This window comes from Caretta caretta, chromosome 4 (assembly GCF_965140235.1).
Source record: "Caretta caretta isolate rCarCar2 chromosome 4, rCarCar1.hap1, whole genome shotgun sequence".
Taxonomy (NCBI): Eukaryota; Metazoa; Chordata; order Testudines; family Cheloniidae; genus Caretta; species Caretta caretta.
The window spans coordinates 9,065,878-9,077,982 of NC_134209.1; positions in this window are offsets into that span (position 1 = coordinate 9,065,878).

Sequence of the window (12,105 nt, forward strand, 5' to 3'; positions counted from 1 at the left end):
ACTGTGCTGAATGGAATGACTATTCCTGTCCGTGTGTCCTTTTTGTAACTTTAGGTTTTGCCTAGAGGGATTCTCTATGTTTTGAATCTAATTACCCTGTAAGGTATCTACCATCCTGATTTTACAGAGGGGATTTCTTTACTAATATTAAAAGTCTTCTTGTAAGAAAACGGAATGCTTTTTCATCATTCTCAGATCCAAGGGTTTGGGTCTGTGGTCACCTATGCAAATTGGTGAGGATTTTTACCAAACCTTTCCCAGGAAGTGGGGTGCAAGGGTTGGCAGGATTTTGGGGGGAAAGACGTGTCCAAACTACGTTTCCCAGTAAACCCAGTTAGAGTTTGGTGGTGGCAGTGGAGATCCAGGGACAAAGGATAAAATTTATTTGTACCTTGGGGAAGTTTTAACCTAAGTTGGTGAAAGTAAGCTTAGGAGGTTTTCATGCAGGTCCCCACATCTGTACCCTAGAGTTCAGAGTCGGGGAGGAACCTTGACAAATGCTTGATAGAGATCCTGTCGGTGTTTGTCTCTGTCTGAGGGATTGGAGCAAATGCGGTTGTATCTTAGAACTTGGCTGTAGACAACGGATCGTGTGATGTGGTCTGTATGAAAGCTGGAGGCATGTAGGTAAGCATAGCGGTCCAGGATAGGGTGGTGTTTATGTGACCATCACTTATTACCACTCTAGTGTCCAGGAAGTGAGTGTCTTTTGTGGCCTCTCCTTCTGCCCCTCCACCCCTACCAACATGATACAGTTCTGCGGTGACTTGGAATCCGACTTTCCACGTCTCCGACGGAAGGAATATTTCCAACACACCTCTGAACAACACACTAATCCACAGAGACCTTCCGACCAACACGACAAAAAGAAGGATTCTGCCTGAAGGTCGAAACAGCCAGACTGGACTTCAACTTGAGTGCCTCAGCCGACAAGCACGGGCTGAAGTGGTGGAAAAGCAGCATCACTTGGCCCATAACCTCAGCTGTGCAGAACACAACACCGTCCACGGCCTCAGGAACAACTCTGGCATCCGAATCAAAAAGGCTGACAAAGGAGGTGCTGTCGTCATCATGAATAGGTCGGAATATGAACAAGAGGCTGCTCGGCAGCTCTCCAACTCCACATTCTCCAGCCCATTCCCCTCTGATCCCACTCAGGGTGACCAAGAGAAACTGCACCATCTGCTCAAGAAACTCCCTGAAAAAGCACAAGAACAAATCTGCACAGACCCACCCCTAGAACCCCGACCAGGGGTCTTCTATCTGCTACCCAAGATCCATAAACCGGGAAATCCTGGACGCCCCGTCATCTCAGGCATTGGCTGGGGTGCTGGTCGCTCAGGGCCGGAGGAGAGAGTCGACACAGCCAGATACTCCTGCTGTCTGGATGCCAATGCCTGAGAGGATTTCATCGCAGTCTCTGACGAGGGGGTTCAGGCTCCAGAGCTCTGCTCTGTTTTCCCAGCCCTGTGCAGGGGGTTGTTTCCAGTTTCAGAAATGGGGCAATGTTCACACACTCCCAATGGGTCTTTGCATGAATCAGGCCCTAAGCCAGGGGCAGGCAAACTTTGGCCTGATGCCAAATCGGGTTTCAGAAATTGTACGGAGGGACAGTTAGGGGAGGCTGGGCCTCCTCCAACAGCAAGACATGGCCCGGCCCCCGCCCCCATCTGACCCCTGTTTCTCGCCCCCGGACGGCCGCCCCGGGCCTCCGGCCCCATCCAACCCCTCTGTTCCCTGAGGGGCTCCAGATCCCCCTGCCCCTAACAGCCCCACACTGCCCCATCCAACCACCCCTTCTCCCTGACCGCCCCGGGACCTCCTGCTGCCATTCAACCCCCTGTTCCCCGCCCTCTCTCCACCCTGACCCCATCCACCCCCCAGCCCCTGACCCCCCGTGAACTCCCCTGCCCTCTAACCCACCCCTCCCCTGCTCCCTGCCCCCTGACCGCACTGCCTGGAGCCCCAGGACCAGCCGCTGGGCCACACCGCACAGAGCCCCGGGGTCAGCCAGGCTCGTTGCCCCCCTGCCCGGAGCATGGGCCGGCGGCGCCGGGAGCGGAGGCTGCGGGGGGGGGGGAACGGCAGGGGCACGGCCGGGGGCTCTCCAGAACGGCTCAGAGCCCCCGGCCCCCCTTCTGCCCCCCCCCGCTCCCCACAGGTCGCAGCCACCCCACCCAGCTGAGACACCCCACCCCACAGACCCCTCCCCTCCCTACAGCCCCCCACAGCCATGCTGTGTCCCCCTGGGGGCTGCCATGGTGCTGCCCCTCCCCTCCCCTCCCAACCCAACCCAACCCAACAGCCGCAGCCATGCCATTGACCCAAGTCCCCGATCCAGGTCCCCTATAGCCTCTCCCTCCCCCACATCCCTGCCAGACCCAGTCCCCATCCCGACAACCCAATCGCCCCCTGTCCACAACCCCCCTTTCCTCCTCCCACAGCACCAATCCATCCCCTACCCTCCCACAGCTCGCACCACACAGACCCCTCCACCTCCCAGCTGGGCCCCCTCCCCGCCCCCCGCCGCCCCACCCACCCCATCAGACACCCGCCCCCGCTGGTGCACCAGGGTTTCCCCAAGACCCAACAACAGCTGTGAATGGTGTGGGGGAGAAGGTGTTGGTATTTGGTTGTGTATTGGGATTTTGTGTACGTGTCAAGGCTTGTGGTGGCTTTGTGCTGGGAGAGAAGTTGATCCCTGATTTGGGGCCAGGGCTTCTCTGACTCGGGGTCCTATGAAGGGAGCCAGCCAGTCAGGCCGTGGCACCGGAGCCAGCAAACAGGGCTGTAAACAGGGGAGTCTGAGGGGGAGTTTGTCTTGTGGTGCTTGTTTGGGGTTTGTTGTTGCTGTGGGGGGTGGGGTTTGGGTGTTTCCCAGGTGAACAGGATTTAGGTGGGAAGGCGATGACAGACACAGAGGCAGCGGTGGGAGTGACTCATGTCGTGGAAGACACAATGGAGATGACTGGCTGTGGAAGCTGCCGTATGTCCATGATCCTGGAGGGGGGACCTGGTAAGAGTTTTGTCTGCATGAAATGCCGTCTGCTTGAGCTGATGGAAGAGAAGATCTGAGGTTTGGAGATGCAGGTGGAAAGTCTGGTTGAGTTTAGAAAGGGGTTTGAGCAGATGATGGAGCAAAGACATGAGGTATCTGAAGGGAAAAGCTCAGACTTGCAGATGGAAGCAGGACTGAGGAATTCTGAGGGGAGACTGCTGGGTGAGGGAAGTGGTCAGTGGAAGCATGTGACTACAAGAACCAGGCAGAGGAAAAGACGGGCTCGTGAAGGAGAAATAGAGCTCAGAAATAGGTTTTGAGAGTTGGAAAATGAAGAAGGGGCTCAACAGGTAGTCACTGAAGGTGGAGGGGCAAGGAGGAAGAGAAGAGTGGCTAGTCCTATAGGAAAAGGGGAAGAGTCAATGGAGACTACACCAAATATGAGCCCCAGGAGGATACAGGATGGGTAGAAGAGGATTACAAGGGAGAATAGGAATGGAAAGAACTTGCAGCCAGAGGGAACAGGGGATAGACTGGAGAACAGCATCATCACCAGGGAAAGGCAGGGCTATGTGATCGGGGACTCTTTACTGAGAAGACAAGACAGGCCTGTAACCAGAGCTGATCCAGAGAATAGAAGGGTGTGCTGTCTTTCAGGTGCTAAGATACGGGATGTAGATCTGAGGTTGAAAAGGATCCTAAAGGGAACGGGAAAGAATCCCCTAATTATCCTTCATGTGGGAACAAATGATACAGCTAGATTCTCGCTGGAAAGGATTAAGGGAGACTGTGCTAGGCTGGGGAAGACGCTTAAGGAAATCGAGGCTCAGGTGATCTGTAGTGGGATTTTGCCTGTTCCTGGAGAAGGGCAACAAAGGCGTGACAAGATTGTGACTGTCAACAGATGGCTCAGGCAGTGGTGCTAGAAGGAGGGCTTTGGGATGTATGGCCACTGGGAGGCATTCATGGACAGAGGACAGTTCTCTCAGGATGGACTTCATCTGAGTAGGGAAAGAAATAGACTTCTAGGATGGAGGCTGGCACAACTGATTAAGAGAGCTTTAAACTCGGAATCTGGGGGAGATGGTTGGTTAGGGGATATCCAGGTAATCTCCACGCTGGATTTTAGCCTTGAGAGGGAAGAAAACAAAGTAAGAAAGGATACAGCCATGGGTAGGAGAATGGCTATAAGGAGGAAGGCAGTGTGGATACCAGTCTAATAGGTTCTACTGGCTGTAGAATGACCATGCCTCATTGGGTAAAGAAGGTGAGGGAGGCCAAACAGCAAAAATGAAGATGTTTGTACACTAATGCGAGGAGCCTTGGTAACAAAATGGAGGAACTAGAGGTACTGGTGCAGGAAGTGAAACCAGATATTCTCAGGATAACAGAAACAGGGTGGAATAGTCGTCATGACTGGACTACGGGTATTGAAGGGTATGTGCTGTTTAGGAAAGACTGAAATAAAGGTAAAGGTGGTGGAGTAGCATTGTCTATCAATGAGGAGGTAGAATGTAAAGAAATCAGCGATGGAATGGATAAGACAGTGTCCGTCTGGGCAAAAATGACGCTGGGGAAGAGAACTACTCGAGACTCCCCTGGGATAGTACTTGGAGTCTGCTAGAGAACGCCGGGATCTAATGTGGATATGGATCGAGCCCTCTTTAATGTTTTTAATGAAGTAAATACGAATGGAAACTGCGTGATCATGGGAGACATTAACTTCCCAGATCTAGATTGGAGGACGAGTGCTAGTAATAATAATCGGGCTCAGATGTTCCTAGATGTGATAGCTGATGGATTCCTTCAACAAGTAGTTGCTGAACCGACAAGAGGGGGTGCCATTCTAGATTTGGTTTTGGTGAGAAGTGAGGACCTCCTAGAAGAAATGGTTGTAGGGGACAATCTTGGTTCGAGCAATCATGAGCTAATTCAGTTCAAACTGAACGGAAGGATCACCAAAAAATAAATCTGCAACTAGGGTTTTTCATTTCAAAAAGGCTGACTGAAAAATTAAGGAAATGAGTTAGGCAAGTGGATTGGACTGAAGAACTTTAGGGATCTAAAGGCAGAGGAGCCCTGGGATTACTTTAAATCAAAGCTGCAGAAGCTATCAGAAGCCTGCATCCCAAGAAAGGGGGGAAAATTCATAGGCAGGAGTTGTAGACCAAGCTGGATGAGCAAGCATCTCGGAGAGCTGATTAAGAAAAAGGAGAAAGAATACAGGGAGTGGAAAATGGGAGGGATCAGCAAGGAAATCTACCTTCTTGAGGTCAGAACATGAAGGGATAAAGTGAGAAGGACCTTGCAAAGAGAATTAAAACCAATCGTAAAAGGTTCTATCACCATGTCAATAAGAAGAAAACCAAGAAAGAAGAAGTGGGACCGCTCAGCACTGAGGATGGAGTGGAGGTCAAGGATAATCTGGGCATGGCCCAATATCTAAACAAATACTTTGCCTCAGTCTTTAATAAGGCTAATGAGGATCTTAGGGATAATGGTAGCATGACAAATGGGAAGGAGGAGATGGAGGTAGATATTACCATATCTGTGGTAGAGGCGAAACTCAAACAGCTTAATGGGACTAAATCGGGGGGCCCAGATAATCTTCATCCAAGAATATTAAAGGAACTGGCACATGAAATTGCAAGCCCATTAGCAAGAATTTGTAATGAATCTGTCGACTCAGGGGTTGTACCATTTGATTGGAGAATTGCAAACATAGTTGCTATTTTTAAGGGGGGGGGGAAGTGATCCGGGTAACTACAGGCCTGTTAGTTCGACATCTGTAGTATGCAAGGTCTTGGAAAAAATTTTGAAGGAGAAAGTAGTTAAGGACATTGAGGTCAATGGTAAATGGGACAAAATACAAGATGGTTTTACAAAAGGTAGATCATGCCAAACCAACCTGATCTCCTTCTTAGAGAAAGTAACAGATTTTTTAGACAAAGGAAACGCAGTGGATCTAATTGACCAAGATTTCAGGAAGATGTTTGATATGGTGCCACATGGGGAATTATTAGTTAAACTGGCAAAGATGGGGATCAATATGAAAATTGAAAGATGGATAGGGAAATGGTTAACAGGGAGATTATAGCGGGTCCTGCTGAAAGGTGAACTGTCAGGCAGGAGGGAGGTTACCAGTGGAGTTCCTCAGGGATCAATCTTTGGGACCCATCTTATTTCATCTCCCTCCCTCAGCTCAGGGATGGCCTGAATTGCCCCTTCTCCCGGCAGAGCCAGAGGATTGGAAGCAGCAACATCAGACCCCTGTGTGGCTCGCAGGAATGAACACAAACACGCCCTTGTAGCTGGACAAATGGCGAGTTTTACCCCTGGGATACGACAAGGCTAAAGAGAAAGGTGGTGGCCCCACATCTAAGGAATGAAACACAACACAGTCATCATCGTTCTGCCCGTCCTTGCCCCTTTATACTTCTACTGTCTCGCTCCCGCCACCCTCACCCTATGTGGGTTCAGGGAGAGCCACACTCAGTGCTTCCGACACACACAGACTCACACACACATCTTGCAAGGAAAACCTCACCACGGAGCCACATGCACCTGTTGCTTCCCTGCCCCCCTGCTCTCCAGAATCCAATCCCAAGGAAAGCTTGTCGGGCCCAGAGCTGGCAGGGCGCCCGGTGCTGGAGTATGGAAGCTACCGTGACGGCACTCAGAGGAAAGAGGCTGAGAGATGCAAGTTAAGAATTGGCCGGTCAGGTTTCCAGTCCCCTCACAGGTCATTCCCTCACTCGAGCAAAGGGGCACATCTCAATTCTCAGCTGGCTCAGTCGAGCTGCATCGTTCTTGTATCCACTCAGTCAGGTTTGAGGCCTGTTTCGCACCCTGTCTTTGAGAAGACAGTCAGAAACTACTCTCTGAAATAGCCAATGCAGGAGACGTGTTATCACTCCTGCCCCAACACAGACAGACAAAGAGAGAAATGTTCTCGCTTTGAGGGTGGGACTCCCTGCCCTTGGCCAAAGACGAGCACCTCTCTTTGACCTTGGTCGCTCCTTCAGCTTTTCTTTCAACAGGGAGCCCGAGAGCTCAGGTGCTGGAGCGCTGCGTTGGTCAGTGAAGCTCGGTGAGCTCCAATGTCACTCGGCTCTTCTACCAGCAAGTCAAAACACAGGCAGGATTTCCTCTTTTGACAATACTGGGGCTGTCGGAGGGTCTGTCCACGCTGCACACTGAGCCTGTCTCTATGTGGCCTGGGCTTGCTGACTTGTGTTGCCAAGCCGGTGTTTGAGCATCCAGACTGCAGGGGAAACTCAGGCCTCACACTGTGTCTATCTGTCAAGGTTCCTTCCCCACTCTGAACGCTAGGGTACAGATGTGGGGACCTGCATGAAAACCTTCTCAGCTTACTTTTACCAGCTTAGGTTAAAACTTCCCCAAGGTACAAACTATTTTACCTTTTGCCCTTGGACTTTCGCTGCTGCCACCAAAAGTCTAACCGGGTTTTTTATTAGGAAAGAGCCGTTTGGAAATGTCTTTCCCCCAAAAATTCTCACCAAAACATTGCTCCCCCCTTCCTGGGGAAGGTTTGGTAAAAATCCTCACCAATTTGCATAGGTGACCACAGACCCACACCCTTGGATCTTAAGAACAATAAAAAACATTCAGTTTCTTAAAAGAAGAATTTTAATAGAAGAAAAAGTAAAAAGAATCACCTCTGTCAACTCAGGATGGTAGATACCTTACAGGGTACCTTACTGGGTAATTAGATTCAAAACACCGAGAATCCCTCTAGGCAAAACCTTAAGTTACAAAAAGACACACAGACAGGAATATCCATTCCATTCAGCGCAGCTTATTTTCTCATCCATTTAAAGGAATCAGAATCTAACGCATATCTAGCTAGATTACTTACTAAGTTCTAAGACGCCATTCCTGTTCTGTCCCCGGCAAAAGCATCACACAGACAGACCCAGACCCTTTGTTTCTCCCTCCCCCCGCCAACTTTTGAAAGTATCTTATCTCCTCATTGGTCATTTTGGTCAGATGCCAGCGAGGTTATCCGAGCTTCTTAACCCTTTACAGGTGAGAGGATTTTTTCCTCTGGCCAGGAGGGATTTAAAGGTGGTTAGCCTTCCCTTTCTATTTATGACTCTATCCTACCGCAGGAAGTCGTCCTAAGTTACGCTGCTCCCGCTGCTTGAATAACAGAGCTGGATTTGACGTCGCTTCGGTCGACTTCCTGCTGTGTCTACACTGGGCTGGGTCGACGGGAGATGCTCTTCGGTCGACTTACCTTCCTCCTGCCGTTCCCGGCGCAGTCCCAACGGCGACCGGAGAGCGCTCTGCTGTCAATTCAGTGGGTCTTCACTCGACCCCCACGACATCAACCCCCAGTGGATCCACCGCAGCAAACAGAGCCTCCCAACCGTGCTGCCCCATCCACATGGCATGACTTAGACCCGAGTGGGAAATTCAGCTCCCGTGGGGTGTGTCACCCTCATCCGCTGAAGGTGCTCCCCGAGTCTCCAGGGATTCCTGCCCTAACTGCTCTCCAGCCGGTTTGTGTCCATACGCTCCCCGCGGGGAGGCTGTGAGTGGCCTGGTTACAAGCGCTGGTTGCTCAGGCCTGGCAGGGAAGGGAAGCTCCGGGCAGCATTGACAGTCTGGAGATCCCTCCGGGGAAGCACAGGCGGTGGGTGGAACAGGCGGGGAGGCGAAGCTGCGGGGTCCTGCGGACGCCCTGAAACCAGCTCACAGACCCCCGGGGGTCACGCTGCCCTACACGCTGTTGCAGTAATGTTTGTACAAGGTGTGACGCTGAAATAGCAGCTTGTGTCAGAGTGTATTCAGGCCAACGGATGTGTGTGTTAGTAGAGATCAAAGCGACTGTTAAATGTTCAAATGTATTGGGTGTTTAAACCTCCTGAAATCAAGTGGAATGTTGTTTGTACTGTTTTCACTTCTCTGTGTCCTGTTACGCTGTGATAGCAAAGAGTTGCCTTGTGTAGACCCCTGTCACTAAATAACCCCTCAAAGGAGAATGAAGGTGTGTGGGATGCAAGTGAAGAAACGGTTCATTTCCAAAGAAGGGGTGGTAAGAAGCAGGATTCCTGGGCGGGGGGCAGGAGGGTGGTTTGCACTGTTGTTGCCCAGGGTGGGAATGGGGAACTGGGCTCTGGCTTAAAGCGGTGTCAGGCTTCGGGGGGCTGGGTTCAGAGCTGGAGGTGAGGGTTGGGGTGAGGGTTGGGCTACAGTTTTGGTTCAGGGGTTTCGAGTTGGGGGGCAGGTTATGGGGTCAGGGTTCCAGTTGGGTTCCGGGTAGGGGGTGGGGTTTAGATTTTGGGGGGAGGGTTTGGCCAGCAGCAGCATAGAAGTGCGGGTGGCAATGGGGTGCAGCCAATAGTGAGAAGTTGGGGGTCTTTTAGGTCGTTTTAGTGTCAGTAGCACCCTGGGGAGGGGGTAGGGTCATGTTTACGACAGGGGGCTAAAGTGTTGGGGAAGGGGGCGGCAAGTTGACCCATCCCACTTCGCACTTCCCACACGGACACGCACAATACATCGAACGCGTGGATGCACACACGTCACACACACACGATGACACAAAACGGCACACAACACGACACACAAAAATAACACACCACACAGACACACACACAAGACGACATGGAAAGCGTCACACACAAAACATCACACACACGACGCACAACATGTCATACACACTCAACACAACACGACCCGCAACATGTCACACTCACACACTCAACATGACACACAACACGTCTCACACTCAACACGACACACAACACGACCCACAACACGTCTCACACACACTGAATGACACACAGCACGTTGCACGTACGTCACACACACACAAAGTCGCACACAGTTTGTTGCATGTCTCACGTATCATGTCACGCAGATGTCACACTACGCACATGCACTCGCACAACACGTCACACGCACGCACACACTACATGTCACACACACATGACGCACACCACATGACACATGATACAAAATGGCACATGACACAAAATGGCACACACGACATTGAGACAGACACACACGACACTGACACGTTGCACGTGGAACACACAGCACGTCGCACGGCAGACAACACGACACCGAAATCACACGCGACACCAACACGCAACACACACACAAGACGGCAGAGGACAAGACGGCTGAGCTGCTTGGGCCTCTTTCCAAGGCTTGGTTTTTCTCAGCTCAGGGCCCTGATTTATCTGGTGCTCTGGGTAGTTCCCCTGATCACACTTCCTCAGGCTCTTCCTTGAGAGGAATTAAGCGGAGAGGAATGATCCTGGGGAAGTCAGTGCCGAGCCTCCCAAATCTGCACCTTTGTCTTTCTTTAATGAACAGATGGAAGATCAAAGCATTGTATTCAATCCTTGAAGTGTCCATCCCATTTCTGTGCACAGTGGACTTGAAAAGTTGTCCTTCTTCCTCTGTACACCACACGTGTCCATTTTAAATGCAAAGATGCATAATGAGCCATGGGCTACTTCCCTATGACACAGAGGGTCACAAACATGGTAGTGAAGAGGACAGATTACGAAGTAATCCCAGTGGGTTTCAGCCCCATAGGATCACCTGGAAAGATTTTTCCTTCCTTTCAAAAGGGCAGAACCCAAACCCCATTCAGAAGATGCAGGGAATATTACAGTAAATTCTTCCCACATGGTCCCCTTTGTAAAGCCAGTCTGTCAGAGCTTGCCTTAGCACAAGAAAATAACGCCAGGCAGTGGTAAACACACAAACAAGACTTTATTTACGAGAGGGAAAAGGACTAGGCTAGGCTAGAGAAGGGGTGGATTAACAAAACTTGAACTCTGGAAGTGCTCCAGTCTCCCAAACAATTACACCCAGGAGGTCAGGTTGATGTTCCCTCTCCCTTCTCTTGCAGGGACAGCGATGGACGGCTGCTGCTCTCTTGACATTGGACGTCAGGGAGGGACTCCATGATGGACACAGGAACGGGTGAGTAGACCTAACTAAAAACCCTCCCTATCCCTCTTTGCGTCGTCTCTGCCTGGATGTTAGACCCTATCTACGCGGATTCAATCCGTGCGTGGGAGTGTGCTCCCCAACCCAAACTAATAGAGGAAATGGCTAAAGGTCACCAGCTTCTTTTCCCAAGTCCAAGATGGCCACCTGACAGATAACCCAAAAGGTACATGCCTTTGTTCCCTTCTTTTAGGAAAATTTGGCAGGGGCAACCAGCATTTTACACACCCGGAGACTGGATTTGACCAATCAGGGAACGTTGCGGGGCAGGGTGACCCACGCAGAAGGGGGTTGTATATCCCCTCTGAGAACTCCTCCCTGTGTCCTCTACCAATTGAAGTGGGCATCAGCCCTGTAGGACCACCCCGAGAGGGGATTTGACCAAAGAAGGGAAGTGCTGCAGTGGAGTGACCTGCCCGCAACAGGATCCTGTGGTCCCTCTAAAATGTCCCCACACCACCCTCTAGCAGTTGGCGAGGGTTTCACTCCCACCTTAGGCCATCTCAGAAGGGAAATGTGTACCAGTCCAGAACAGGTATAGCCCGAAGGTCTAGGCCACGGTTTCTTCAAAAGACATCCTTGGAACGAGACGGGCTCTTCCCCGCAGTGTTGTGTTGCGACTTCCCGGACGATGCTGCCAGCCTCGCAAACATGGAGCTCCAGAGATCGGCGCCTTGTGGCCTAGACCTTCGGGCACTGCCTAGTCTGATTGTTACGTTTCCCTTCTGGGATGGCCTAAAGCGTGTGTGCGAAACCCTGACTGATTAGCAGAGGACGGTGCGGGGATTTCATGGAGGGGTGATGGACCCCTCTTGCGGGCAGGTCACCCCACCATGGCACTTACCCTGTTTGGTGAAATCCCCTCTCTGGTGGGTCCTAAGGGGCTGAGGCCCACCCCAAGTGGGAGGAGCTCTTGGAGGGTCACGTGACCCACTTCCGGATGGGTCACTCTGCCCCAGAACATTCCCCAATTGCTCAAATCCATTCCTGAGGCAGGTGCATGGAGATAAAACACCCCCAGATTGGTAAAGGAGTGGGAGGATCTCTTAGAGGGGTCACATGCCACTCCTTGTTTCGACTCCCGTTTGCATCTTGACCCCAAAAGTCTTCTGTCA